This window comes from Hemiscyllium ocellatum, chromosome 34 (genome assembly GCF_020745735.1).
Source record: "Hemiscyllium ocellatum isolate sHemOce1 chromosome 34, sHemOce1.pat.X.cur, whole genome shotgun sequence".
Classification (NCBI taxonomy): Eukaryota; Metazoa; Chordata; class Chondrichthyes; order Orectolobiformes; family Hemiscylliidae; genus Hemiscyllium; species Hemiscyllium ocellatum.
In genome coordinates this window covers 8,147,399-8,175,292 of record NC_083434.1, presented here as the reverse complement: position 1 = coordinate 8,175,292, position 27,894 = coordinate 8,147,399, and the positions used below count along the sequence as shown (strand labels likewise).

The following is a 27,894-nucleotide window of genomic DNA, read 5'->3' as shown; positions in this document are numbered from 1 at the left end:
ATGATTTTATAAACCTCTATAAGGTCACCCCTCAGTCTCCGATGCTCCGGGGGAAACAGCCCCAGGCTGTTCAACCTCTCCCTATAGCTCAAATCCTCCAACCAAATATTTTAAAATCTTTTCTAGTCTTCTGAGCTACACATTGCCTGTTATTTCTTGATACATAATTGCATGAGTCTTCCCTGGTATGTGGAATGAGCTGCCAGACATTTCAAAGACATTTGGGCAGATACATGGGTAGTTTAGAGGGATATAGGGCCAAAAGAGGTAAAAGGGTTTAGTTTGGTTTAGGAAATCTGGTCAGCATGGACTAGTTGGGCCTAAGGACCTGTTTCTGTGCTGTATGATTCTATGATGCCAGCTCGAATTTTATGTGGCCATTTTGCAGGGCATGTGCTTCATATGATAAAAGCAAGGACTGCAGGTGCTGGAAACCAGAGTCTAGATTAGAGTGGTGCTGGAAAAGCACAGCAGGTCACTCCTTGGATGCTGCCTGACCTGCTGTGCTTTTCCAGCACCACTCTAATCTAGACACATGTGCTTGATATGCCCTGTCCCTGCATGACCATTTTCAAATGTGATCTAATACCCATGCAGTCTTATCTCTGACCTCATTTACTTACTTGAAACCCCAACCTGAATCCTAAGAATACCTTTGACATTGCCTTCCTGGATCCCTCATAATTCATGAATATCTCTTGGACGTCTCCCTGAGTATCCATTACCTCTTTAGGCCCATCCCGACACCTCCATGGATGATTTAGAATGCCCACTCTGAGTCAGTTTAAAGTCGAGTCCTCAAAAACACTACCTGCCATTTCCTAACCCATAAGATCTCTGGAAATCCTACTCGACCAGAAAATTCTCTCTCATGCTTTCCCTCTGTTTTTTAGCCATTGGATTGCTGCTTAAAATGTACCTCTTTCACCTATCACAAACAAAAAACAAAAAATGCTAGAGAAACCAAGAGGTCAGGCAGCATCTGTGAAGAGAGAGAGAGAGAGAGAGAGAGACTTAATGAGTCCAATAAAACTATTTTTCTACAGAACTTCCAGTTTTTGTTTCAAATTATTAGCATTCGCAATATTTTGCTTCTTCTCCTTAACTCCTTTTAGTTACCCACACTACAATCTCTTTCTGGGTATTTTGTTTTATGATAATCCAATGAAGTACTTTGGGGCATTTTTTACTGAGTTAAGAGTGGTGTAATAAAGGTAAATAGTATACAGTAATTTATTGTTACTTGTATTTATGAAAATACAGTGAAATGTATGTAAGTTATCATAATCCGGCGCCATTTTAATTGCATAACTTATAAAAGAAAATAATTCACACAAAGTGAGGGCAAGTTACACTTTTTGTTCCATCCATGGCTTCTTGGGTTCTTAAGTGGCTGTGGGATGCCACCAGAGGCTGCAACAGGAAGCACACTGGAACAGTCCTCACTGCTGTGGGCTGGACCCAGATCACTACCTCTGCCGAAGCCATCTCATCACCACCGAAGCTCCAGCTGCTGCCGTCGCCAGGAGACTGACAACTCTAATTGTTTCTTTTGTAACTTCTGGTTGAGTTCTGCTCTGTCGAATATGCGCATTCATATCCTTAATGTTCTTTTACAACCTCCTTCATGACTATTTATTGTCCATCTGTAGTCTTATACATGACCCCTCAATATTGGACAGGTGAACTCTCCCCAATTTACTGTGTCTCCTGACACAGGCCAATGAGGGGTGAGGTCACCTTGGATTTGGTACTGAGTAATGAACCCAGCCAGGTGATAAAATTTGGAAGTAGTTGAGCACTTTGGTGACAGTGACCACAATTTGGTTATGTTTACTTTAACAATGGAAAGGGAAAGGTATATACCACATGGCGAGTATTATAGCTGGGGGAAAGGCAGTTATGCTGCAATTAGGCAAGATTTAGGGTGCATAGGATGGGGAAGGAAACTACAGGGGATGGGCACAATAGAAATAGGGAGCTTATTCAAGGAACAATTACTGTGTGTCCTTGGTAAATATGTACTTGTCAGACAGGGAGGAAATGGTCAAGCGAGGGAGCCGTGGTTTACTAAAGAAGTTGAATCTCTTGTCAAGAGGAAGAAGAAGGCTTATGTTAGGATGAGTCTTGAAGGCTCAGTTAGGGCACTTGAGAGTTACAGGTTAGTCAGGAAAGACCTAAAGAGAGAGCTAAGAAGAGCCAGGAGGGACCTTGAGAAGTCTTTGGCAGATAGAATAAAAAAAAACCCTAAAGCTTTCTATAGGTATATCAGGAATAAAAGAATGACTAGAGTCAGATTAGGGCCAATCAAGGATAGTAGTGGGAAGTTGTGCGTGGAGTCCCAGGAGTTAGGGGAAGGGCTAAATGAATATTTTTCATCAGGATTCACACTGGAAAAAGGCAATGTTGTCAATGAGAATACTGAGATACAGGCTATTAGACTACACGAGATTGAGGTTCACAAGGAGGAGGTGTTAGCAATTCTGGAAAGTGTGAAAATAGATAAATTCCCCAGGGCCAGATTCTCAGGGAAGCCAGGGAAGAGATTGCTGAGCCTTTGGTTTTGATATTTATGTCATCATTGTCTACAGGACTAGTGCCAGAGACTGGAGGATAGCAAATGTTTTCGCCCTGTTCAAGAAGGGGAGGAGGGACAACCCTGGTAATTATAGACCTGTGAGCCTTACTTTGGTTGTGTATAAAAGTGCTGGAAATGGTCATAAAGAGATAGGATTTATAATCATCTAGAAAGGAATAAGTTGATTAGGGATAGTCAACCCTTTTGTGACAGGGTTGGTCGTGGCTCACAAACCTTATTGAGTTCTTTGAGAAGGTGACCAAACAGGTGGAGGAGGGTAGAGCAGTTCACATGGTATATATGGATTTCAGTAAGATATTTGTTAAGGTTCCCTATGGTAAGCTATTGCACAAAACATGGAGGCATGGGATTGAGGGCAATGTAACGTTTTGGATCAGAATATCCCTGAAAGCTGCCACCCAGGTTGATAGGTTGTTAATAAGGCATATTGGTAGCTTTTATTGGTAGAGGGATTGAGTTTCAGAGCCATGAGGTCATGTGGCAACTGTACAAAACTCTGTTGCGGCTGCATTTGGAGTATTGCGTACAGTTCTGGTCACCACATTATTGGAAGCTTGTGAAAACTTTGGAAAGGGTTCAGAGAAGATTTACTAGGACGTTGCCTGGTATGGAGGGATGGTCTTATGAGGAAAGGCTACTTGAGGTTGTTTTCTTTAGAAGAAGTTTGAGTGGTGACTTAATTGAGACACATAAGATAATCAGAGGGTTAGATAGGGGTGGACAGTGAGAGCCTTTTTCCTTGGATGGTGATGGCTAACACAAGGGGACATAGCTTCAAATTGAGGGGTGATAGATATAGGACAGATGTCAGAGGTAGTTTCTTTTTGCAGAGAGTAGTAGGGGCGTAGAACATCCTGTCTGCAACAGTAGTAGACTCGCCAATTTTAAGGGCATTTAAATGATCATTTATTAAACATGTGGATGAAAATGGAATAGCGTAGGATAGATGGGCTTCAGATTGGTTCCACAGGTTGGCACTATATCGCGGGCTGAAGGGCCTGTACTACACTGTAATGTTCTATGTTCTAATTTCCCAGTGTTCCTGTCTGTTCTACAGTCCAAGTCCTCCTCCTTGAATCCCTGCTGTTTCTCTGCTGTCCTTTCCTCAAGTTTCTGTCAACACTGTTCTAATATGGGTATCAAGACTCATTAGGACTACATACAGGTGCCATCAAAGTAGAACATGCACAGCTAACGTATTGGCATGTACATTAGTATATTGAAAAAATTAGAATGCATGTGGAAAATGAGTTCACATCTTTATAGCCAGCAGTTCCCTCAGATACAATGCATTGTCATAAACTCAGCAGTGAATAAATCAAGCTAGCTGCAGCTGTCTTTCCTCTGCTCGTGATTTAATAGATAATCTGAATGAAGTAATTATTACACCAGGATAAGCTAAATGCATCTTCAAATGATTAGAAAAGCAAACTGAAACTATGACTTTTCAAATCTGGATTATTAACGACCATCTCATAGTTGAAGGAAGATAAATGGGAGTGATGTGGGAATTGCAGTTTAATACCATAAAGAAACGGAGGCACTTTTCTTTCCATTTGACCAATAACTCTTTTGCAGGCTGCAGTGTCACTATGGAAACAGGAAGAGGAACACTGCTAATCATTATGAAACAATGTGACTTGAAATTTCTACGCACCATTTAAACGTTATGGTAGAGCCATTGTAAAAGAAGTCCCATTGTCTTAAACTGCCAGACAAATGAGATAAAGATTGCATACATTTTGGAGTAGTTAGTATCTTAATTTTTAACATTTTATTTGAGTTTATATTATTAGTATTGAAATGTTAAACTGTATCTTGCAAACACTATTGTACAGTTTCTTATCTTAATATCTGTGAATATTTCCTTTGCCGCTGTATATGTAGTTATGCAGAAGAGTATTTGAAAACACTGTTACCCGAGACCCATGACTCATTGGACCACAACTTAAAATGCAAATAAGTTTTTTGGTATTTAAGATGATCACTTAAATACCATATCTGTATTGGGCTGTAAACATCATGATTTGTCAACCAGGTTTCTTGATAAACACAATAATGGGTTTATTATCAGTTTCTAGCAGAAATTTGCTTTTTAAATAAAAGGAAACATTTTGGCCAATGGGTTACACTCTTGAATGCAAAAGGATAAAGCACTTTTAAAAAAAAATCTCCAATGTCCACGGTGAAGGTTCAGTAAGCTCTTTGAAGGAAACCACAGCAGGTATTTCTACAAAACTTGAATTAAATCAATTTTCCACCATCCTTTAAAACTGAAGTCCTGCAAACAATATTAAATATAAAGCATCTTCATAGGAGTAAATGCTAGTGAAGGAAAGTACTGTATGTACAAGGGTTATGTATAAAGTTGTATTTCTATGTAGGTCGATTATATATCTAGTTGACATGGATGAGTTGGACCCAAGGGTTTGATTCCATGCTGTACAGCGCTGACTATGTACATGTATCTGATGAAGGGCATTTGCCCGAAACGTCGATTTCGCTGCTCCTCGGATGCTGCCTGAACTGCTGTGCACTTCCAGCACCACTGATCCAGAATCTGGTTTCCAGCATCTGCAGTCATTGTTTTTACCTCATGTATCTCCAGTTGAGTTGCCAACTTTTGTTAGCTGACTTCCTGGAAGTTTCATCATTTTGACCTCCTGTCTCTAACCTCAGAAAATTACCATCCTTTCAAGCTATTTGATTTCACAGTTTTACATTGTATTGTGATCATTGTTAAACAGCTGTATGCAGTATGATTGTTCGCTATTTTTCAATGTGAAAGATTTTCCTTTATTTTCCCCTGTCCCAATTCAAAATGCAAAGCCAGCAGAAGCTTCCATATGATTAATTCACAGCGAGGATGTACTTTTACAAGACTGTGCTCCCAGCTTATTTTGAGCAGAAATGGAAACCTTGAGCCTTTGTTTGTCAACATTTTCCACTTGTTTAGGGAAGGCATACCCTGATCTCAACATGTCTAATCGAGTCAGAGAGGAATACAGCACAGAAACAGACCCTTCAACCCAACTTGTCCATGCTGTTTAGGTATCCTAAACTGAACTAGTCCCATTTGTCTGCGTTTGGTTCAGAGTCTAGATTAGACTGGTGCTGGAAAAGCACAGCAGGTCAGGCAGCATCCGAGGAACAGGAATATTCTCTATTCCTGATGAAGGGCTTTTGCCCGAAACGTCGATTTTCCTGCTCCTCGGATGCTGCCTGACCTGCTGTGCTCTTCCAGCATCACTCTAATCTAGACTCTGGTTTCCAGCATCTGCAGTCCTTGTTTTTACCATATCCCTTTAAACCTTTCCATTCCATGTACCTCTCTAAATGTCTACTAAATGCTATAATTGTACCTGCTACTACCACTTTTTTTTGGCAGCACATTCCATTTATGCACCGACCTCTGTGTGTGTAAAAAGTCACCCCTCAGGTCCTTTTTAGACCTTTCCCCTCTCACTTTAAACCTATGCTTCTACTTTTGGACTCCCTACCCGAGGGAAAAGATCTCTATCCATGCCCCTCATGACTTATCCATATGATGCTACCCAGACGTTGATCTCAACTCAGCAGAAGGCTTTCATTTCATATATATAATATACATAAGATGATAAAAAAAGCAAGTGCAGGAGAAACTCAGCAAGTCTAACAGTATCAATGGAGAGACAGTGTTAACATTTGCTTGACTCTTATTCAAACTTCACATATACTATACCATATCTTTTATAAACTTCTATTCCTAAGGTTGGGGGAGTGCATCGATTCCTTTCTAGTCACACTCCTCCACTGGTCATAACAGATTTTAAATTTCACCAGGTTGATGACATGGCCAGTTATATAGGTCCCAGACTGTACCTGGTTTAATATTAGAGTTAATTCAGCCAGATCATAGAGTTATGCAGCATAGAACCAGACCCTTTTTATTAGATTAGATTCCCTACAGTGTGGAAACAGGCCCTTCGGCCCAACAAGTTGAAAATGTGTTGCTGGTTAAAGCACAGCAGGTCAGGCAGCATCCAAGGAATAGGAAATTCGACGTTTCGGGCATAAGCCCTTCATCAGGAATGAGGAGAGGGTGCCAGGCAGGTTAAGATAAAAGGTAGGGAGGAGGGACTTGGGGGAGGGGCGATGGAGATGTGATAGGTGGAAGGAGGTCAAGGTGAGGGTGATAGGCCAGAGTGGGGTGGGGGCGGAGAGGTTAGGAAGAAGATTGCAGGTTAGGAGGGCGGTGCTGAGTTGAGGGAACCGACTGAGACAAGGTGGGGGGAGGGGAAATGAGGAAACTGGAGAAATCTTGTAGGATATGTGGAACAGTCCATCTTCCGCAACTACACTGGCACCATCCCCCACCTTTTCCTCCGCTACATCGATGACTGTATTGGCGCTGCCTCGTGCTCCCACGAGGAGGTTGAACAGTTCATCAACTTTACTAACACCTTCCATCCCAACCTCAAATTCACCTGGACTGTCTCAGACTCCTCCCTCCCCTACCTAGACCTTTCCATTTCTATCTCAGGCGACCGACTCAACACAGACATCTACTATAAACCGACTGACTCCCACAGCTATCTGGACTACACCTCCTCTCGGCCCAACAAGTCCACACCAACCCTCCGAAGAGTAACCCACCCAGACTCATTTCCCTCTGACTAATGCACCTAGCACTATGGGCAATTTAACATGGCCAATTCACCTGACCTGCACATCTTTGGACTATGGGAGGAAATCGGAGCACCCGGAGGAAACCCACGCAGACACGGGGAGAATGTGCAAACTCCACACAGACAGTCACCCAAGGCTGGAATCGAACCTAGGACCCTTGTGCTGTGAGGCAGCAGTGCTAACCACTGAGCCACCATGCCTCCCCTCAGTCCAACTTGTCCATGCTGAGCAGGTATCCTAAACTCATCTAGCCCCATTTGCCAGCATTTTGCCCATGCCTCACTAAAACCTTTGTATTCATGTACTCATCAGATGCCTTTGAAAGGACAGTATTGTACATACCTTTACCACCTCTGGCAGCTTGTACCATACACACATCATCCTCTGGTGAAAACATTGCCCCTTAAGTCCCTCTTAAATCTTTCTCCTTTCATCTTAAATCAATGCCATCTAGTTTTGAACTCTCCTATCCTGGGGAAAGGACCTTGGCTATTCACCTTATTCACGCTCCTCATGATTTTGCAAACCTCTATAAGGTCACCCCCTCAGCCTTCGACGCTCCAGGGAAAAGGCCCCAGCCTATTCATCCTCTCCCAAAACCTCAAATCTTCCAATCCCGATAACTTCTTTGTAAATTTTTCTGAGCCCTTTCAAATTTAAAAACATTTGTCCTATAGCAGGGAAACCAGAATTGAACTCAGCATTCTAAAAGTGGCCTCACTGATGTCCTGCACAGCCACACCATTTTATCATGTACTGACCAATGAAAGCTAGTGTGCTAAACACCCTCTTCACTACCCTTTGTACCTGCAACTCCACTTTCAAGGAGCTGTGCACCTGCATGCCTAGATTGCTCAGCAACACTCCCCAGACCTTACCATTAACTGTATAACTCCTGCCCTGGTTTGCCTTACCAAAATGCAGTACCTCACATTTATCTAAATTAATCTCTATCTCACGCCCCCCCGGCCTATCAGACCAACTGGTCAAGGTCCAGTTGTCCTCTGAGGTAACCTTCCTTGCTGTCCACTACACCACCAATTTTGGAGTCATCTGCAAATTTACTAACCATTCCTCCTACATTCACATCCAAATCATTTATACAAATGACGGAAAGCAGTGGACCCAGCGCCAAGCGTTGCACCACATTTTTGGTCATAGGCCTCTCTTCGGTCAATAAACCGAAATTGATTTATTGCAAATAAAACTTATTCAAATAAATATTAAAGGATAATTGACAAAAAAGATTAGACTATACAAAGATATGACTCATAGTTTAACTTCCTAAACTTAATGAGTCAAATATGGATAACAGAGAAATGATGTTCAAACACGCCACAGCAAATGGGATCAAGCTAGGTATCGTTTATTTGTCAACCAGCCCTCCCCCTCCTTCAGTGACACTGAGAGTTCCCAAATCCCATTTAAAAATTCACAAGGGATTGAAACTGTTCACATTTGATGATTTGGCCTTGAAACTTACTGAAGAGTCACTCCATCATTGGTGTGCCTCAGTGACTGCTTCTATTCTGGTGATTCATCTCCATTTCCTGGAGCACCTGCTGACAGGATCAACTCCAGATTTCACAAGCAGTTCATTCGGTCAGCGCTGCCTTTGGTTTGTCCTGAGCTCTTATCTAACTCTGTCACAGAAAACAAGGGTTTCTTGTGAAATTCTTTCACTCTTACTCACAACTGAATTGGCTTCTTCTGTGCTCCCATTGCATCCAGGATGTTTCTAAAGTCTCAACTCCAACACTTAGCTGCTTACTAAGTCCTAGAATTCTTTCTCATTTCCAAAAGCACAGAGACTTCCAACTGCTCTCGACTTCTCACCAAATTGATAGCTACATGAAGTCAGTCTAATCAAATGCGGCATATTATAATGTTCACTAATTGCTGGCTTCGACAGCACAAATTATATACAATAAAATGCAATTCATCACAAACTGAAGATGTTGTTTAAAACATCATGCTGTAATGTTGAAGTGTGTAATATTGTAATGTAAGAGTTTTACTTCTGAGATTCTTTGAAGAGCAATGTTGCATTCTTTTGTAATTGTTTTTATCTGCTATCATTCGTCATTTGTTTAAATGAGTTCCATTTCTAAACAAAATTTGAATCAAAGTTTGTAGCCTTAGGTATACAGTTTTTCAGTAATTTAAGATCAGAAGCTATGTGGTAATTGACATATCCAGTGTGTATATTCACTCTATGATTAATGATCAGGTAACTTATTTTTCCTACATTGTTAACAGATGAAACTAAGAAAGACTCATGTGAATTTTGACAATTTTGAACATTTCATTGAAAGATGTGAAAAATATTTTTAAATTATTTTTAAAGTCATGCATGAAGACTTGCTTTCATATGCACAGAAATAATTCAAACACAAACCAATATTCACTCAAGTCCTGGACCAAATTCTGCAACCCACAGCAGTCTCTCATATTTCCTCGGAAGATCAGCCATTAAACTATTCTGATTTGGAAATATAATGCTGTTCCTTCACAGAATGCTGGTCCATCCAACATACCACACATCTCCTGAATGATAAAAGAAGCAAAATAAGACGCAACTATCCCAGGGTAAAGGGGTCATGATTTTGCATGTTTGCTGCTGGAGTTTTTTTTTTCAGCTTGCCCGGTGACAAGTTTTAAAAAATGATTTGGAAGTTATCCTGAAACAAGAATGGAGGGCATGGTAGGTCTTCCTCTGGGAATTAAGCATGACATGGAGAATGGAGAGAGGATGTATACAGCACAGCAAGCCACTGGATGATAGAGGAGATGAAAGGCATTGTTTCGACCTCAGCTTCATTAAGGATTAATGCTTATGTGTATCTCCTCACTAAACATGATCATGGCTGAAATCTGTCAACTGCAAAAATCAGAATTACCACCTCAAAGGTGGGCAAAGAAGGAGATATATGTCAGGTATAGACTGCAGAAATCGAATGAATCCTTGGAGTATAAAGGCAGTAGGAGTATACTTAAGAGCGAAATCAAGAAGGGCAAAAAGGAGACATGGGATAGCTTTAGCAAATAGAGCTAAGGATAATCCAAAGGGATTCAAAAATATATTAAAGACAAAAGGGTAACTAGGGAGAGAATGCAGACAGGAAGGCAGCCTTTGTGGGGAACCGCAGGAGATGGGGTGAAACTAAACAAGTGTTTTGCATCAGTGTTCACTGTCAGGAAGGACATGGAAGATATACAATGTGGGGAAATAGATGGTGGCATCTTGAAAAATGTTCGTAGTACAGAGGAGGGGGTGCTGGACATCTTAAACACATAAAAGTGTACAAAATCCCCAGAACCTGATCAGGTGCACCCGAGAACTCTGTGAGAAACTGGGGAAGTGGTTGCTGGACCACTTGCTGAGATATTTGTGAGGGTGAGGTGCCGGGTGAGGTGCCAGAAGACTAGAGGTTGGCTAACGTGATGCCACTATTTAAGAAAAGTGGTAATGAAAAGCCAGGGAACTATAGACCAGTGAGCCTAACGTCGGTGATGGACAAGTTTTTGGAAGTAATCCTGAGGGACAGGATTTACATGTAATTGGCAAGGCAAGGACTGATTAAGGAAAGCCAACATGGCTTTGTGCATGGGAAATCATATCTCATGAACTTGATTGAGATTTTTGAAGAAGTAACAAAGAGGATTGATGAGGGTAGGGCACTGGACGTGATCTATATGGACTTCAGTAAGTCAAGGTTCCTCATGGTAGACTGGTTAGCAAGGGGAGATCTCTAGACGTACAGGGAGAACTAGCCTTTTGGGTACAGAACAGGCTCAAAGGTAGAAGAGACTGGGTAGTGGTGGAGGGTTTCTTTTCAGAGGCCTGTGACCAGTGGTTTGCCTCAAAGATCAGTGCTGGGTATTGATGATGAAGGGCTTTTGCCCAAAACGTCGACTTTCCTGCTCCTCAGATGCTGCCTGATCTGCTGTGCTTTTCCAGCACCACTCTAATCTAGACACTTACACATTTAATAGTAAAGTCCTGGGGAGTGTTGCTGAACAAAGAGACCTTGGAGTGGAGACTCCTTGAAAGCGGAGTCACAGGTAGATAGAATAGTGAAGAATGCATTTGGTATGCTTTCCTTTATTGGTCAGAGCATTGAGTATAGGAGTTGGGAGATCATGTTGCAGCTGTACAGGAGATTGGTTAGTCCACTTTTGGAGTATTGTGTGCACTTCTGGTCTCCAGAAGGATGTTGTGAAATCTGAAAGGGTTCAGAAAAGACTTACAAGGATTTTGCCAGGGTTGGAAGATTTGAGCTATAGGGAGAGGTTGAATAGGCTGGGGCTGTTTTCCCTGGAGCATTGGAGGCTGAGGGATGACCTTGGAGAGATTTATAAAATCATGAGGAGCATGGATAGGATAAATTGACAAGTTCTTTTCCCTGAGTTGGGGGAGTCCAGAACTAGAGGGCAGAGGTTTAGAATGAGATGGGAAAAATTTGAAAGGGTCCTAAAGGCAACCTTTTCATGCAGAGGGTGGTGTGTGTATGGAATGAGCTGTCAGAGGAAGTCATGGAGGCTGCCACAAGTGCAACATTTAAAAGGCATCTGGTTGGGTATAGGAATAGCAAGGGTTTGGAGGGATATGGGCCAGGTGCTGGCACATGGGACTAGATTAGGTTGGGATATCTGGTGGGCATGGACGAGTTCGTCCGAAGAGTCTATTTCCGTGCTGTACATCTCTATGACTCTGTGACTAGCTGTTACTGTTACGGAGACCATGGCTATCAACATTTATCTATCTGGTTCCTTCCAGATTGCTAACAGAGATGTAAGCAATACTTTGTAGTTTGCTGTATACTGCTGTGTCAGGGAGGTACTGACCTGTTTTAGATATGGAGCAACAGCTTTGTCTCAATCCCTCTTGCCAGACACAAACTGGAGGAGTGAGGAGAAGAGATTGTATAGTTTGAGGTATCCACATGATGCAGATTCCATTGACAGCACATACATTACATTGCAGTTCTTTGTGTCAACCTAGGAAATGAGAGGGATACACATCCTTCAATATGCAGCTGACATGCATTGGGAGCACACTACGCATATCAGTGCCCATCTGCAAACTTACTAACTGTACCTCTTATGCTCGCATCCAAATCATTTATGTAAATGACAAAAAGTAGAGGACCCAGCACTGATCCTTGTGGCATTCCACTGTTCATAGGCCTCCAGTCTGAAAAACAACCCTCCACCACCATCTTCACTCTTTTACCTTTGAGCCAGTTCTGTATCAAAGTGGCTAGTTCTCCCTGTATTCCATGAGATCTAACCTTGCCAACCAGTCTCCCTTAGTGAAGTCCATATAGATCACGTCCACTGCTCTGCCCTCATCAATCCTCTTTGTTACTTCTTCAAAAAACTCAATCAAGTTTGTGAGACATGATTTCCCATGCACAAAGCCATGTTGACTATCCCTCATCAGTCCTTGCCTTTCCAAATACATGTATATCCTGTCCCTCAGGATTCCCTCCAACAATGTGCCCACCACCGAGGTCAGGCTCACTGGCCTATAGTTCCCAGGCTTGTCCTTACCACCCTTCTTAAACAGTGGCACCACGTTAGCCAACCACGTGTCTTCTGGCACCTCACCTGTCACTATCGATGATACAAATATCTCAGCAAGAGGCCCAGCAATCACTTCTCTAGCTTCCCACAGAGTTCTCGGGTACACCTGATCAGGTCCTGGGGTTTATCCACCTTTATGCATTTCAAGACATCCAGCACTTGCTCCTCTGTAATATGGACATTTTGCAAGGTGTCGTCATCTACTTCCCTACAGTCTATATCTTCCATATCCTTTTCCACAGTAAATACCGATGCAAAATATTCGTTTAGTATCTCCCCCATTTTCTGTGGCTCCACACAAAGGCCACCTTGCTGATCTTTGAGGGGCCCTATTCTCTCCCTAATTACCCTTTTGTCCTTAATGTATTTGTAAAACCCTTTGGATTCTCTGTAATTCTATTTGCCAAAGCTATCTCATGTCCTCTTTTTGCCCTCCTGGTTTCCCTCTTAAGTATTCTCCTACTGCCTTTATATTCTTCTTAGGATTCACTTGATCTATCCTGTCTGTACCTGACATACGCTACCTTTTCCTTAACCGAACTGTCAATTTCTTTAATCATTCCCTATACCCGCCAGCCTTTCCTTTCATGCTGACAAGAATTTACTTTTATCTGAATTTTCGTGATCTCATTTCTGAAGGCTTCCCATTTTCCAGCCTTCCCTTTACCTGTGAACATCTGCCCCCAAACAGCTTTTGAAAGTTCTTGCCTAAAACTGTCAAAATTGGCCTTTCTCCAATTTAGAACTTCAACATTTACATCTGTCTATCCTTTTCCAGCACTATTTTAAATCTAATGGAATTATGGTCGCTGGCCCCAAAGTGCTCCCCTACTGACACCTCAGTTACTTGCGCTGCCTTATTTCCCAAGAGTAGGTCAAGTTTTGCATCTTCTCTTGTAAGTACATCCACATACTGAATCGGAAAATTTTCTTGTACATGTTTAACAAATGTTATTGGTCACACACAATTAAACTTTTTTTACCCCCTCACCAAATTACGTGTGGTACTTTTTCATTCACTAACCACCACCAGTAAATTCCCATGTTTTTCAGTTAATTAATTTACATATAAATCACACTAAGGGCAATGCAGACCAAGAAAGGTAACGCATAGGTAGTGAGAGAGGGAAGGGCATCCTTTTAATTCTGTATCAGTTTTTTTAATTGTGACATGTATTATATCCATTAACATGTGATCCGTTGACCTGAGCTCAAACTCAGGGACCAGTTCAGGGAACATCCACAGTCCATTTGTTGCAATCAATCCCACTTTCCGGTTGCCAGTCATTTCAACTCCCCCGATGATATGTTCATCCTGCGCCTCCTCCACCATCAAAATAAGGCCACACGCAAACTGGGGGAAGAATATCTTGTCTTCTGCCTCAGGAGCTTACCACCATACAGCTGTAACATAGAATTCACCAGCTTTCAAATCTCCATTCTCCCCATTCCCCCCATCCCAGGTCCAACCTCCCCTCTCTGTCCCGGCCTCTTCATCTGACCTAACCTGTCCATTTTCCTCCCCACCTATCTGCTCCACCCTTCCCATTGACCAGTCACAATCACTTCCTACCTGCATCCACCTATCATCATCCTATCCCCACACCTCCCCCCCCAGCCTAACCCCCATCCCCCTCCCCCCCCCAGCCTAACCCCCATCCCTCTATTTATTTCTCAGACCCCTTCCCTGCCCCCAGTCCTGATGAAAGGTCCCAACCAGAAATGTCAACTCCCCTGCTCCTCTGATGCTGCTTGACTTGCAATGCTTTTTCCAACTCCACACTTTATCAACTCCTCTAAATAAAAACAAACTGAAATGGTGTTTACGTTCGGAGATGTACATTTCTCTTGGCTAATCTTATAGAAGTTTGTAAAGATTAGCTCAAATTCAATCCTGTGCTGTGTCTTTCAGACTTCTAACTAACATCCTCTTTGTAATACTTGTGCAAACACGAATAAGACAAGACAGAATGCTTTCAGGTACAAATGCTAACTTGGAAATTTAATGTGAGTGGATTTTACCCAAGCTATAATTTTAACTGGCGTTCTGATTCTGTCTTCGGGCTTTCAAGCTGCTCGCTAGAAAAGACATCTCGTTATCAGAAACTGTTTGGCAGAAGCTGCTATCTGTCAATCAACTCAAAATGAATAGGTGCTAACCACCGGAGCAAGAAGCTGACTTAGTAATTGCAAATTGTATGTGAGTCATCAACTCTCTATGAAAGTGGACAGGCTTTTGCTGCCACACGGAGTGAGCCAAAGACTCTGTGTAGTTGAAAGAGTTCTGTGAGCTATGAGTGCCAACTTGGGCAACTGGCGTGCAGGAAGAACGAAATGCTGGCTTTTATGGCTTTTTTTTCAGTTTCCAGTAGCTGGTGAGTGTTCAGAGGCATTTCTTTGGTGTGCAGGTAGTTGATTGGTTGGTCAGTTTTAAGACTTTATCCCCTAAAAGAGGGGCACTTGTTTAAACTGGTGTTGGAAAATATAGCATTGCATTATATTTTTACTTAAACAACTAATATAACCACAGATAACAGTTGAGTGTTATTTCTAAACCTGAAACCCAATTATTTAATTACAACATAATTAAAATGACTGAGGAGGTAATGTGTTGCTCCGAATCTAGCATTTGGGAGCTAATATTCGCCAATGTGATCCATTGCAATTACATCTGCCGTATGTTTCAGCAACTTAGCTCAGAGTCAAAGCTTCAGACACTGTGAAGGGGAAAGTTTACTGAGACATTTTTGTTCAGGAGGCAGTCATACCAGAGGTGAGGTAGGTCTGATTTGGTCCAAGGTGAGGGATACGAGGGTCTGATTGCAAATGAGACAAGAATGCGATCCAGGTGATTTCTGTTTGCTAGTTTTATACACATTCGTAAAGATTAGCTCAAATTCAGTCCAGCTCTTGCTGTTTCTACAAGGGGCAGCACAGTGGCTCAGTGGTTAGCACTGCTGCCTTACGATGCCAAGGACCCGGATTTGCTTCCACCCCCAAGCAACTGTCTATATGGAGTTTGCATATTCTCCTTCTGTTTACGTGGATTTCCACTGTGTGATCTGTTTTCCTTCCACAGTCCAACGATGTGCAGGTTAGGTGGATTGGCCATGCTAAATTAACCCATACAGTCCAAGAATGTGTCAGTTAGGTTACAGGGAAAATACAGGAGTGGAGGGAAAAGGTAGGGGGATTGGCCTGGGTAGGATGCTCTTCCGAGGGTCGGTACGGAATCATTGGGCCAAATGGCCTGTTTCCACACTGTATGGATTCTATGAACAGGTTTAGTGTTCTTGCCGTTTGTGTAGGTGAGAGCAGCAAATGAAGGGTGGATGATCATGCCATTATGGTTCAAAGAATACTATAGCTGGTGGGGGCTATATTCAGCCACAATGTGGGTCTCAAAATGCTGTGTTGCCTGACCAGCACCAGCATTAAGGTCATCAACTTGCAGGGAGACCGAGAATGGGTGGCAAAGGGTCCACTTATTGTGATACATGTATGTACCAATACAGAGCTAGTTCTAAAGAGTAGGTTCTGCTAAGCAAATATTAGCAACTAAGGTCTTAATTAAAAATCAAAACAACAAGGGCAATAATGTATAGAATCCTGCTTGAACTATGAGTACATTGACATGGAGTATTTGATAAGATCAGAAAGTTGACTGTATGGCTCAAAGAATAGTTGATTGATTTATTGTTGTCGCGTGTACAAAGGTACCATGAAACATATTGTTTTGCATACTACACAGGAGATCAAACTGTACAAAGTGCATCAGTGCGACACAACAATGTTACAATCGCAGAGAAAGAGAGATCAGAGTTAACATTCGAATGTCTGATAACTGGAGGAAAGAAGGTGTTCTTAAATCTATTTTTATGTGTATTCAAACTTTTATATCTTCTGCCCAACAGAAGAGTACGGGAAGGATTTTTGATGATGTTGGTCACTTTCCCAACAAAGCAAGAAGGAAAGATAGAGTCAATGGATGGAAGGCTGGTTTGCATGATGGACTGGGCTAAGTTCATGACTCTGCTGTTTCTTGCAATTTTAGAAAGTGCAATTGCCAAACCACATTGTGATACATCCAGATAGGATGCTTTCTTTGGATCCTATGTAAAAATTGGGAAGAAAGCATGCGGACGTGCTGAATTTACTTAGCCTCCTGAGGAAGTAGAGATGTTGTTGTGCTTTCTTGACCATCATGTTAATGTGGGTGGACGAGGAAAGATCGTTATGATCATCACTCCCAGGAGTTTGATGTTCTTGACCATATCCTCCTTGGCGCCATTGATGCAGATAGGAGCATGCCCTCAACTCCATTCCCCAAAATCAGTGACCAGCTCTTTAATTTTGCTGACATTGATGGAGAGCTTGTTGTTTTTACACCATGCCACTCAGTACTCAATCTCTTTCCTGAATTCTGTCTCATCATTGTTTGAGATCCGACCTACAATGGTGGTGTCATCAGTAAACTTGCAAATGACCCATACAGTCCAAGAATGTATAGGTTAGGTGGGTCAGCCATGGGAAAATACATGGTTAGAGGGAAAAGGTATGGGGATTGGCCTGGGTAGGATGCTCTTCAGAGGGTCAGTATGGAATCATTGGGCCAAATGGCCTGTTTCCACACTGAATGGATTCTATGAACAGGTTTGGGGTTCTTGCCATTTGTGTATGTGAGAGCAGCAAATGAAGGGTGGATGATCATGTCATTATGGTTCAAAGAATACTATAGCTGGTGGGGGCTATATTCAGCCACAATGTAAGTCCCAAAGTGCTGTGCCACTAAGTACTCAATCTCTCCTTTTCCTTAATTCAGTCTCATCATTGAGATCCAACCTATAATGATGGTGTCATCAGTAAACTTGCAAATGAAGTTGGTGTGGGAGAATGGTCTGGAAGAAATGGATAACTATTCATGGGCCACTGGCACAAATATGAGGAACGAGGGAACCATGACATTGCGATGGTTCTCCTAAACCTCCCTGGGAATGGTGTCATGATGAGTCATATAACTAAGACTTCACAGAGGGCTTAGGACTGCGAGGCAGCATGCACATAAAATGCAATTGGAAATATAAAGGAAAAAGACAAGGGAAAAGTCTATCATTGCTATATGTGCAGTCATAATCACTGTCATAGGAGGGCACAGAAAGATAAGACCAGCAGTAATTATGGTCTGAGTAAGTTTAAAAACATGGTTGAAACCACCTGATGAAGGAGCAGCATTCCAAAAGCTAGTGCTTTCAACTAAATCTGTTGGCCTACAACCTGGTGTTGTGTGTTTTTTAACTTTGTACACCCCAGTCCAATACCAGCATCTCCTAATCATAGTTGAAACCAACAGACTAATAGGAGGTTTCGGGAGAAGCAGGTTTAGAAATGCGAGGATAAAATTGAGACAATTGAGGAGTACATCAACACAAACAAGTCCAAGCTGAATGGGACAGGAAGGGTCAGAGTTTAACATGCATCAGAGAGTGTGGTCTGTTCAGGGAACAGTAGCAAAAAGAACATGGAAGTCACTTTTCCTCAATACAGCCGATGAACTAATGGTAGATGTAAAAATCACTGATTCAGGATGTAATCACCATGTCAGAGGCGTGCTGACAAGGTAACCAAGATTGGAGAATAAATATTCCAGAATATGCAACATTTTTAAAAAGGGAGAATGGAAATAGAGGAGAGTTAGCCCTTATAATCAACTATAAAATACTGCCATTTTTTAATAAAAGGGTGATTTTGGCTCCTGAGAATAACAAGGGTGAGACGATACTGGTGGAATAGATCATCGATCCCACAGTAGGATATATAACATTGGGTAGAGCTTTAGGCAAGAAACTATTGGAGCTTCACCAAAGACAATATGATATTTAGGCAACAATTTAATCTTCATAGGGACCAGACTAGTGAAATTGGCAAAGATTTTCTGGAACGCATCGAAGAGTGTGGTGCTGGAAAAGTACAGCCGGTCAGACAGCATCTGAGGAGCAGGAGAGTTGAGCGTAAGCCCTTCATCAGAAACTTCTTTCCTGCTCCTCGGATGCTGCTTGACCTGCTGTGCTTTTCCAACACCACACTCTTAACTCTGATCTCCAGCATCTGCAGTCCTTACTTCCCCGAAAAAGATTTTCTGGAAGATGAATTTATAGAAGACCTTCCTGACCTTTTCCTATAACAATGCTCTGAAACCAACCAGAGGTAAAACCATTTTAGCTATAATACTGTACAATGAGGTAAGATGTGTTCGTATTGATTATAGTGAACAATCTACTGGGAAATAATGATCATAATACAATTGAATTCCATACTAAATTTGAAAAAGACATACATTAATCATAAGCATGAATCTTGAGCTTTAAAATGCCAATCATGTAAGTATGAGGGTATGGTCTTTGAACTGAGACTGTTTTAGGAAGCAGCAAAGGACCACCCAAAAATTGATCACATGAGTGTACGCTAGACAGGAATACACATACAGAATTGGACTGTTACAAACAAAATGAAAGACAGTAGCTAAAGTATACATTGTTTCTTTATAATGATAAACAGGAGAAATTCTCATTGGGTATGATGAAATGACAGAGATATTGAACAAATACCTTGTGCATATCTTTACAAAAGAAGATCAAAGTTGCACTTCAGATGTAAAGAGGAACAAATACTCTGATGAAAGTAAGTAAATTAAGGCAATGAATATCAACAGAGAAAACATTATAGAAAAGACATCTCGTTATCAGAAACTGTTTGGCAGTGGCTGCTATCTGTCAATCAACTCAAAATGAATAGGTGCTAACCACTAGAGCAAGAAGCTGACTTAGTAATTGCAAATTGTTTGTGAGTCATCAACTCTATGAAAATGGACAGGCTTTTGCTGCCACACAGAGTGAGCCAAATACCTTGTGCATATCTTTACAAAAGAAGATCAAAGTTGCGTATCAGATGTAAAGAGTAACAAAAACTCTGATGAAAGTAAGTAAATTAAGGCAATGAATATCAACCAAGAAAACATTACAGAGAAACTCCAAAATCCAGCAACTCGGAACTTGATGGCCTATATCCTAGTATTCTAAAAGGGGTAGGAGAGATTGTGGATACACTATCAGTGGCTTTCCAAAACTCCTGAGATTTGGAAAAGGTCCTAATAAATTAGAGGTTAGAAAATTTAATACTGCTTTCAAGAAAGGATGGAGAGAAAACAGGAAATTACAAGCCTGATGCCTATTGTCGGGAAGATGCCGGATTACGGATTGCACCTGAATTGAAAGGGAACTAATATACTGGCAGGGAGATTTGCTGGAATTGCTCGAGTGGATTTAAACAAATAAGATGGAGGGTGGCACCCAGGGAGATAGTGAGGAAAGAGATCAATCTGAGACTGGTACAGTTGAGAACAGGAGCGAGTCAAACAGTCAGGACAAGCAGCATCAAAGCAGAGAACATGATAGGACTAGTAAATTAAACTGCATTTATTTCAATGTAAGAGGTCTAACAGGGAAGGCAGATGAACTCAGGGCATGGTTTGGAACATGGGACTGTGATATCATAGCAATTACAGAAACATGGCTCCGGGATGGGCAGGACAGGGAGCTTAATGTTCCCGGATACAAATACTACAGAAAGGATAGAAAGTGTGGGGGGGAGGGGGGCAACAGGATAGGGAGAGTGGTGTTTTTGATAAGGGATAGCATTACTGCTGTACTTAGGGGGGATTCCCGGAAATACATCCAGGGAAGTTATTTGGGTGGAACTGAGAAATAAGAATGGGATGGTCACCTTTATTGGGATTGTTTTATTGCTCCCCTTATAGTCAGCGGGAAATTGGTAAAAAAAAACTCGTAAGGACGTCCCAGTTAACCGTAAGAATAACAGGGTGGTTATGGTAGGGGATTTTAACTTTCCAAACATAGACTGAGACTTCATAGTGTTAAGGGCTAAAATGAAGAGGAATTTGTTCAGTGTGTACAAGAAACTTTTCTGATTCAGGATGTGGATGTACCTACTAGAGAAGGTGTAAAATTTGACCTACTCTTGGGAAATACGACAGGGCAGGTGACCAAGGTGTCAGTGGGGGAGCACTTTGGGACCAGTGACCATAATTCTATTCGTTTTACAATAGTGATGGAAAAGGATAGACCAGATCTAAAAGTTGAAGTTCTAAATTGGAGAAAGGCCATTTTGATGGTATGAGGCAAGAACTTTCGAAAGCTGGTTGGGGCCAGATGTTCGCAGATAAAGGGATGGCTGGAAAATTGGAAGCCTTCAAAAATGATATAACCAGAGTCGAGGGACAGTATATTCCTGTCAGGGTGAAAGGCAAGGCTGGTTGGTGTAGGGAATGCTGGATGATTAGAGAAATTGAGGACTTGGTTAAGAAAAAGAAGGAAGCATATGTCAGGTATAGACAGGATAGATCGAGCGAATCCTTAGAAGAATATAAAGAAAGTAGGAGTATACTTAAGGGGGAAATCAGGAGGGAAAAAAGGGGACATGAGATAGCTTTGGCAAATAGATTTAAGGAGAATTCAAAAGGTTTTTACAAATATATTAAGGACAAAAGGGTAACTAGGGAGAGAATAGGGCCCCTCAAACATCAGCAAGGCGGCCTTTGTGTGGAGCCGCAGAAAATGGGGGTGATACTAAATGAATATTTTGTATCAGTATTTACTGTGGAAAAGGATATGGAAGATATAGACTGTAGGGAAATAGATGGTGACATCTTGCAAAATGTCCATATTACAGAGGAGGAAGTGCTGGATGTCTTGAAACGGGTAAAGGTGGATAAATTCACAGGACCTGATCAGGTGTACCCTAGAGTTCTGTGGGAAGCTGGGGAAGTGATTGCTGGGCCTCTTGCTGAGATATTTGTATCATCGATAGTGACAGATGAGGTGCCGGAAGACTGGAGGTTGGCAAACGTGGTGACACTGTTTAAGAAGGGTGGTAAAGAAAAGCCAGCTATAGACCAGTGAGCCTGACCTTGATGGTGGGCAAGTTGGAATCCTGATGGACAGGATGTACATGTATTTGGAAAGGCAAGGACTGCAAAGGGATAGTCAACGTAGCTTTGTGCGTGGGAAATCATGCCTCACAAACTTGATTGAGTTTTTTGAAGAAGTAACAAAGAGGATTGATGAGGGCAGAGCGGTGAATGTGATCTAAATGGACTTCAGTAAGGTGTTCAACAAGGTTCCCCTTGGGAGATTGATTAGCAAGGTTAGATTTCATGGAATACAGGAAGAACTAGCCATTTGGATACAGAACTGGCTCAAAAGTAGAAGACAGAGGATGGTGATGGAGGATTATTTTTCAGACTGGAGGCCTGTGACCAGTGGAGTGCCACAAGGATCGGTGCTGGATCCTCTACTTTTTGTTATTTACACAAGTGATTTGGCTGTGAGCATTAGAGGTAAAGTTAGTAAGTTTGCAGATGACACCAAAATTGGAGGTGTAGTGGACAGCGAAGAAGGTTACCTCTGATTATGTCAGGTTCTGGACCAGATGGGCCAATGGGCTGAGAAGTGGCAGATGGAGTTTAATTCAGTTAAATGCGAGGTGCAGCATTTTGGGAAAGCAAATCTTAGCAGGACTAATACACTTAATGGTAAGGTCCTAGGGAGTGTTGCTGGAACAAAGAGACCTTGGAGTGCAGGTTCATAGCTCCTTGAAAGTGGAGTAGCAGATAGATAGGATAGTGAAGGTGGCATTTGATATGCTTTTTCTTTATTGGTCAGAGCACTGAGTACAGGAGTTGGGAGGTCATGTTGTGTCTGTACAGAACATTGGTTAGGCCACTGTTGGAATATTGCATGCAATTCTGGTCTCCTTCCTATTGGAAAGATGTTGTGAAACTTGAAAGGGTTTAGAAAAGATTTACAAGGATGTTGCCAGGGCTGGAGGATCTGAGCTACAGGGAGAGGCTGAACAGGCTGGGGCTGTTTTCCCTGGAGTGTCGGATGCTGAGGCGTGATCTTATAAAGGTTTACAAAATGATGAGGGGCATGGATAGGATAAATAGGCAAAGTCTTTTCCCAGGGGTTGGGGAGTCCAGAACTAGAGGGCATAGGTTTAGGGTGAGAGAGGAAAGAAATAAAAGAGACCTAAGGGACAACTTTTTCATGCAGAGGGTGGTACGTGTATGGAATGAGCTGCCAGAGGATGTGGTGGAGGCTGGTACAATTGCAACATTTGAGAGATATTTGGATGGGTATATGAATAGGAAGGGTTTGAAGGGATATGGCCCGGGTGCTGGCAGGTGGGACTAGATTGGGTTGGGGTATCTGGTCGGCATGGACAGGTTGGACTGAAGGGTCTGTTTACATGCTGTACATCTCTATGACTCTATAACTAAATGGGGAGGTTGAATAGGCTGCGGCTTGTTTCATGGAACCTCAGATGGCGGCAAAACAGACTACAGACGGGAGGTGGAAGACCTGGAAAAATGGTGCACTGAGAACAACCTAGCTCTCAATGCCGGCAAAAACAAAGAAACTCATTATTGACCTTCAGAGGTGGAACGAGTGGAGAGTGTCAAGCTCCTGGAAGTGGTTATCCACAACAAGCTTTCTTGGACTCTTCATGTGGACACACTGGTTACAAAGACCCACCAACGTCTCCTCTTGCTCAGACAGCTGAGGAAATTTGGCATGACGGCGAATCCCCTTGCCAACTTTTATAGGTGTACCATGGAGAGGATTCTGTCTGGATGTATCACTACCTGGTATGGCAACTGTACCGTTCAAAATCGGAGATGGTTACAGAGAGTGGTGAACTCGGCCCAGACAATCACAAAGGCCAACCTCCCATCTATAGAATCCATCTACCAGGCCCGCTGTCAAGGAAAGGCTGCCAGCATTCTCAAAGATCCATCCCACCCTGGCAATGCTTTTCTACAAGCTCTACCATCAGGGGCGAAGGTACAGAAACCTGACCACACACGCAGCAGCCGGTATAGCAACAGTTTCTACCCTACTGTTGCATGAGTACTGAATAGACTCACAAATCTTTAACATTCGCCTGTACCTGTGTTTTTGTTTTTGCCGATGTTTACCTATTATTTACTTATCTATGCTACTTAACTCTGTGATCTGCCTGTATTGCTCACAAGACAAAGCTTTTCACTGTGCCTCGGTACATGTGACAGTAAAATCAATTCAATTCAATTCAGACCTGTTCCTGTGCTGTACTATACTATATTCTATATATTGTGAGGAAATGTGAGGCTATTCAATTTGGTCATCACAGTAGAAATGCAAAAATTTTTAAAATTGTGTAAAACTTGTAAATTTTGATGTTTGGAGAAACTTGGGTATATTTGTACGAGCAATGCAGAAAGTTAACAAGCAATTAGGAAATGTGATGGAATGGTGGTCTTGATTGAAAGGGGATTTCCCATTTTTCACCAAGACCTCGAGTGAAGTGTCTGAAAATGTGAGTGCACGCTCTTTAATGTAGTCAGCCATTGTTGGATCTTGCATGGCAGGCTGTCGAAAACACAGCAACGTACTCTTTACAAGGTGGCAGCTGCCTTGAATTGTGAGTAGACACTTGTGATTGAAGGCCGTATGTTGTTGGTGCCAATATAATAACAGTGTGGATAATGCTGGTTGAATGCAGCAATCAGGAAAATGAACAGACGGCACAAATTTGATGTTGTGGCAACTGTAATCAGTGGTCAGAGATTAATTTCACATTGCAATCCCTGCGCCCATATTCAGGGAGCTATCCAATTAAATCCTTGCACAACTCTCATGAGTTCAACTATGCTATTTGGGATTATTTTGAAATTTCAGTCAAATTGTTTACTAGCATTATAATTTAACTGGCAATCAGTTCCTGATTTAGCTTCCACTGATTAGAGAGTAAAATACAAATCAATATAGTGAGCTGGCTGTGCCCTGTTTGCTGCAGTCACCTCTTAAACAGATCTCTGTAGCATAAGTAACAGTTCCTCTTTCATGTAGTTCTTTTTATTTATAATTAGACCATTGGCTCATCTGTCTTCCTTAAACACTGATGATTTGATTGGTAACTTTTTAATTGTATTGTGTTGTGGAATTTGTTTATTTTTATCATTAGACCTCCATAATGCTTAAGTTAGCCAACAGGAAACAGAGTCTTGTTGATAAACGGCATTTTCTTTCCCATAAACTAAATAATTTGGACTCTTGAAATCTTTTGACATCCTGAGGATATTTCAAAGCATCTCACAGTCACTTAATTACTCTTGAAGTAGATTCATTTTTTTTACAGGAAACAAAATAGCTTACATTTATTATGTATGAGCATGATTACTAGCAGATCTTTGGAACTCTAAACATACCATACATGAATTAATTGACCTGTCTTCTGTTATATAATAACACAGAGATTTACAGAAGCATTGCAATTTTGACTCCATTGTCACATTAATACTATGGTTAAAACAATTTGGCACCAGCAAAGGACAATGGACAAATTCTATTGTATATATTGTGAATTAATTACTATACATCACAGCTACTCAATGATTGGAGTCATTGCTAAGCTACAATTTTAATGCCCTTGTCATGTTCTAGAGACTAGTGTGCACTGGTGCATAAATGTGTGACTGAAAAGGAATTACATGGCACTCAAAGTGAGTTATTATAGATAGAGACAGTGATGCCTCAGTTCCACGAAAATTGCTCACATGATCTTGGGTTACATGACTTACAATTGACATCCTAAAGCTTGTTATATTTTCATGATTTTTTAAAATGTATATTGTTCTTAATATTTTTGGGTGGTAACAGTCACTTATGAAACCTAGATACGATGTCACTGAAATTCAGGTCAAGTGTCTCAAGGAATGCCTCATATTTATATGCATGACTTGTGATTTATTTTCTGAAATTGCTCTAATTTGAAACTCAATAGAAAGCCACAATAAGATCTTATTTTGTGTTAATTTAAAGATGAGCAATAATTGTTGGCCTGGTCAGGAACATCCAGGACTCATGAACGAATGAAAAAATTGTGAAACTTTTGAAAAAGGTGTCTTTTTGCAAGAATAACAAGCTAATTTCAAGATATGTGCATCTCATTTTGTTAAGAGAAGTGAAGTATCATTTAACGCGCACAGATGAAGAGACGTGGGAGGAAGGGAACCAACTGATATTCCTGTCTAATTTGTAAGACTTGACAGATCATGTCACAGCTGTGCCTGCTAATTGTGCGGCAGTCATATGCTGAAGGGGATGTGACAGTCTTAGTCCAACACTGTAGGGATAGAGTGTTGTCTTTACAGTTAATAGGCAACCCTGCAATTTGAGCCTTCACAGAGTCCATACAAAACTACAGCTCAGGTTTGATCAGACTGAATATCAAGGAATTGCATTTTAAATTCAGAAATATGAAAATTCAATATTTCCCACATGGAATATTTAATATCTTTCCTAACTTGCAGATTCAATTCTCAGTGAAATTATATATCCTTAAACCTGACAAAGCTCTGGTTTTGTTTTTTTTCTTACAATTGCTCAGCTCATGAAACCAGAAAATACTCATCATCCTTCCACTTGCCCAATTAATCCTTACTAGAAAAAACTTAATTCACAAGCTCCAACCTTTGTCCTGTAAAGGTTTAGAATTTAAGGTGAGTGGGGAGAGAATTAAAAGGAACCCAGGGGGCAATTTTTTCATGCAGAGGGTGGTGCATGCATGGAATGAGCTGCCAGAGGAAGTGGTGGAGGCTGGTAAAATTGCAGCATTTAAAAGGGTCTGGATGGGTATATGAATTCCAAAGGTTTAGAAGGATATGGCCAAATGCTGGCAAATGGGATGAGAATAATTCAGGATATCTGGTCGTCGTGGATGATTTGGACCGAAGGGTCTGTTTCCGTGCTGTGCAACTCAATGATTCTATCTCCATGACTCTATGGCAGACATATTGGACCCATATTTGAATGCATTCCAATAGCTGGATGAATAAAATCCAGGTGGGGAAAAAGTTGACATCTGCAAGGGATCTCAAATTTGTTATTACTCCAATTGAAATGATCTGACATCCTTACACCCAAATGATCAATTCTTCCAAGATGCAGACCAGAAACAATAACAATGTGGCAAGGTGTATTGCTGCTATAGACAACAAAATAAATGCTTATTTATTAGGCTTTGTTAAGCTATGGAGATTTCCCAAACCAATGTGAGGAAATGGATGTTGGGGCAACATTTTCCACCAGAGCTTCAACCTCTGGGTCAAATGGGAATCAGAACCCCAATCTATGGGTGGAATCTTGGGAAGATCTGGGGAGCAGGAAATAAGGTGAATGCGGCACTTAGATATGCATTATTGTCAAAACTCAGATTCCTGATGGTGGGGTGAAACTATGGGATTAAATAGACAATAGACTGAGAAGGATTCAAACTGCCTTTTGGCAAGTGTCTGGACTCTCTTTAATATATCAAATACATTCAACAGTTCAAGAAGGTAACTCACAAGGTGACCACTTTATCAAGGAACAATGATGGATGGGCAACAAATGATACCCACATCCCACGAGTGAATCAAATAAATACATTTGATTCTCAGACATGCTCATCAAAAGGCAACCATGTCAGAATTAAATGTACCCTCCATATTAGGGATTCAGCAAATGAGAAACATGTGCCTTCAGCTTCAGGACAGCTTAAGCATGCAGTGCAATGGACATGGTGACCTTCCTTAGGATCATCGAATCCCGACAGTGAGGAGGGAGGCCATTTGGCTCATTGAGTCTCTCTCGAGTCACCCAGACCCACACCATCCCCGTAACATTGCATTTCCTGTTGGGTTGTATTTCTCTGCACTGATGGGGACTTGAGGGTCAATAGTAGCTGAATAAAGGTGACGGAGGTGATTCAAAGGTCACCAAAGCTAGGGCAAGGAGAATAGAGCATGTGTCAAGAATGATGGAGGAAATAAAAGGTATTTAGTAATGGTGTAGAGTGATGTGTGAATAACTATGGGTATGGCCACATCAACAAGAATTCTGAAATGGCCAGGAGGGGAACCCCTAAGAGCCATTCTTAAT

General features: G+C 41.6%; 1 protein-coding gene across 3 annotated transcripts in view; it reads left to right on the top strand.

Moving 5' to 3' along the window:
* The window catches only part of ripor2 (RHO family interacting cell polarization regulator 2), a 247,139-nt gene that overhangs the window by 18,015 nt on the left and 201,230 nt on the right, over nt 1-27,894 (top strand). The window contains exon 1 of one of the 3 annotated variants that reach the window (XM_060850028.1): nt 15,185-15,231. The exons of the other annotated variants lie outside the window; for them this stretch is intronic. The gene's annotated coding sequence lies outside the window, so the exon portion shown is untranslated. Of the gene's footprint in view, nt 1-15,184; nt 15,232-27,894 lie in introns of those variants that run through there. 3 annotated transcript variants of the gene reach the window in all.